This window comes from Myotis brandtii, unplaced genomic scaffold (assembly GCF_000412655.1).
Source record: "Myotis brandtii unplaced genomic scaffold, ASM41265v1 scaffold151, whole genome shotgun sequence".
NCBI classification, from domain to species: domain Eukaryota; kingdom Metazoa; phylum Chordata; class Mammalia; order Chiroptera; family Vespertilionidae; genus Myotis; species Myotis brandtii.
In genome coordinates this window covers 174,437-178,084 of record NW_005355461.1, presented here as the reverse complement: position 1 = coordinate 178,084, position 3,648 = coordinate 174,437, and the positions used below count along the sequence as shown (strand labels likewise).

The 3,648-nt window shown below is 44.7% G+C and overlaps 1 protein-coding gene across 1 annotated transcript in view; it reads right to left on the bottom strand.

The window, feature by feature from the left end:
• CD109 (CD109 molecule) overlaps positions 1 to 3,648 on the bottom strand; it is a 158,222-nt gene that overhangs the window by 152,602 nt on the left and 1,972 nt on the right. The window lies entirely within an intron of this gene.

Sequence of the window (3,648 nt, the reverse complement as noted above, 5' to 3'; positions counted from 1 at the left end):
GGAAGGAAGGAAGGAAGGAAGGAAGAAAGAAAGAAAGAAAGAAAGAAAGAAAGAAAGAAAGAAAGAAAGAAAGAAAGAAAGAAAAATTGTGTCATCTTATACTTAAAAAAAATCTTGGGAAGATTATAAAACAAAAAGGAAGTCCCTCCTCTAGGCCTAGAACAGCCGTGGGCAAACTATGGCCCGCGGGCCAGATCCGGCCCGTTTGAAATGAATAAAACCTTTTATGTAATGATGTTTACTTTGAATTTATATTAGTTCACACAAACACTCTATCCATGCTTTTGTTCTGGCCCTCTGGTCCAGTTTAAGAACCCATTGTGGCCCTCAAGTCAAAAAGTTTGCCCACCCCTGGCCTAGAATCAATGACAAAGCAGTAGCAGGAAGTATATCAAGCATCCATCTTGGTTTCTAATATCATTCACCTTGAAGAAATGGCAGGAGCAGAGACCATATAGGATGAACTTGGAGCATCTGAATATCCCATACTAGAGACCTGGTGCACGAATTTGTGCACCAGTGGGGTCCCTCGGCCTGGCATGTGGAATTAGGCCAAAACTGGCTCTCTGACATCCCCCAAAGGGTCCTGGATTGCAAGCGGGTGCAGGCCAGGCAAGGGACCCCCCACTGGTGCACAATCAGGGCTGGGGAGGGACGCAGGAGATTGGCCAGCCAGGGAGGAACAGCAGGAGGGCTCCAGGGCATGTCTGGCCTGTCTTGCTCAGTCCCAATCAGCCAGACCCAGCAGCAAGCTAACCTACCGGTTGGAGCTTCTGCCCCCTGGTGGTCATTGCATGTCACAGCGACTGGTCAACCGGTCGACTGTCTGCCCCCTGGTGGTCAGTGCACATCATAGTGAGCAGTTGAGTGGCCTTAGCATATCATTAGCATATTATGCTTTGATTGGCTGAATGGCTGACCAGTGAACCGGACACTTAGCATATTAGGCTTTTATAATATAGGATAGTACGGTAGTACTAAAAAACCACAATAGGGGCATGTAAAAGGGACACAGAAGTCAACTGAAAGAGCTCCCCATCACCTAACTGGAACAAGTTGAGCAAGAAAATAAAAGCATAGTATTGGATTATAACCAAAGTATAGAATAAATAACCATGAGTCCATACCAATATTAATAAATGATTGAACAAATAAATAAATTGGGGAGAATAGACAAATCTCCCATACAAAAGAATTCTGCCCCTCAGAGAAGTGGATCATAACTCCCTACCCCTTAAGTAGAGGCAGCACATACTCACTTCCTTCCAAAGAGAAAAGTATGGAAAGGGAGGGGAAGAAAAGAGTAACTTTACAGAAGGGAACACCTGGTAAACACTATCGCAGGCATGTGATAAAATTTAATGTCAACAGTGATAAGGTATATGGACTGCACATTCCCTGCAATTATATAATGAGAATGACACCACCTCTTCAGTCTTCTTCCCTCAAAACACATGACCCCAGTCTACTTATAATTTAAAAAATCAAACAAACCCAAATTGAGAGACTTTCTACAAAACCTACCAGTACAGTACAAAATTGCCAAGGTCAACAAAACAGGGAAAGTCTGAGAAACTATCACAGAGGAGCCTGAGAAGACACAAGTGTTAAATGTAATGTAACATCCTGAATAAGATCCTAGGATAAAATAAAAGTAAAAATTTAAAAAGTCTGAATAAAGCATGAACTTCAGTTAATAATAATCTATCAATATGTGCTAATTAGTTATGACCAATACCAATGTAAGAGCATATCAGGTCAGACTAGGCAAAGAGTATGAGAATTCTCTATCCTATTTCTGCAACATTTCTGTAAACCTAAAACTTTTAAATAAAAAGAGTATTTTTGAAAAAGTATCTTCCCTCGTTTGAAATGTTTCAAATCTCTTGGAATCTTTATCCCCTGGTCCAAGTCCTCTATAACCTAACTATTCGAAATGTGGTCATCAGTGAACTTCTCAGAATCTCAGCCCACCCCAGATGTACCAGTCAGGTTCTCCAGAGAAACAGAACCAACTGGATGTAGGTGTGTGAAAAGAATTGTTATAAGAAATTGGCTCACCCTAACTGGTTTGGCTCAGTGGATAGAACGTCGGCCTGCGGACCGTAGGATCCCAGGTTCGATTCCGATCAAGGGCATATACCTTGGTTGTGGGCATATACCCAGTGGGGAGTGTGCAGGAAGCAGATCATCGATGTTTCTCTCTCATCGATGTTTCTAACTCTCTAGCCCTTCCCTTCCTCTCTGTAAAAAATCAATAAAATATATTTTTTTAAAAAAGAAAGAAAGAAATTGGCCCATGCAATTATTAAAGCTGGCAAATCCAAGTCTACAACACAGGTCACCAGCCTGGAGGTCCAGGAGATGTGCAGTTCAGATAACTTATCACCGATGATTATCACTGGTGACATTAAACTTCATCACATGCCTGAGATAGCATTTGCCAGGCGTTCCCCCCTGTAAAGTTACTCTTTTCTTCCCCTCCCTTTCCATAGTTTCCTCTTTGGAAGGAAGTATGTGCAAAGGATGTCTGAAAGCAGTCTGCTAGGAAATACCCGCTCGCTCAGAGTTGGCCTTTTTGTTCCACTCGGCCCTTTGCTTGCATCAAGTCTACCCAAGTTAAAGAAAGCAATCTGCTTTACCCACAACTTGCTCTTTTCAATCCAAAAACACCCTCCAAGTGGACACACAAAACTTATTGTCACACCAGACCTGATCAATCTGAATCTGTATTTTAAAAGGATCTGCCGGGGGATTTCATGCATATTCAAGTTGAGCAGCATTGCTCCACAAGGCTCCCAAAAAGCTGGAATCTCTTCCCTCAGAGAGTCTTACTAATCTACATGGTAATAACTCAGAAACAAGGCTTGATTTGTTGTTTTCAATAACGTTCCTAGCATTTACTGATCTGGAGGTTAGGGGTATCTTCATAAATCCCAGCCCTCCCTGTGGGGCAAGGGTGACCTTCCCATTGTTCTCCACATGGGCCTCACCAAACCTCTGATCTGGTTTATTCAATGACTGGCTTGCAAGTCTTCCCTGGCCACAATGAACTCCCCAAGGTCATCTACCACGTATTTTTTCCTTTTCCTTCCATATCTTTATTGCCCACAATAACCGATGGTCAGGACAGCGGCCCCAGGTCTGTTCCACCCTCACCCCCACCGGCCCCCCAAGACAAGCTGGTTCCTCTTGTTCCTCTTTCTGCGTCAGCAAATGCCAGGGGAGGCTGCTTGGAACCTCAGACCAGCAGGGGGCACACCACCCATCCATCAGAGGATTCTAGGGGTGGAATCCTACGAAACTGCCGATATTGGGTTACTTTGACCTACAAAATCGGCAATTTCACGGGACTCAACAGGTTCCTACTGACTCTTTCCTTCTCCAAAGCTACTTTAGGGGCAGTAGGCGGCCACAGGTAGATAGCAACAGGGCTGCTAATACTCATGGCAATTTACCACCCATAAATGAACGTCAAATGTGCACCATCCACTTCCTAAATCCGAGCCAAACTCTCTCCTTAACCACGCGCGACTCCAGGGCCCTCCGTCAGCCCCCAGTTCCCACTCCTCCGCGGCCCCGGAGCGGCGGACGGACGGGAGCATTGTGCGTCAGGCCCCGCCCCCAGCCGAACTCCCAGAATTCCGC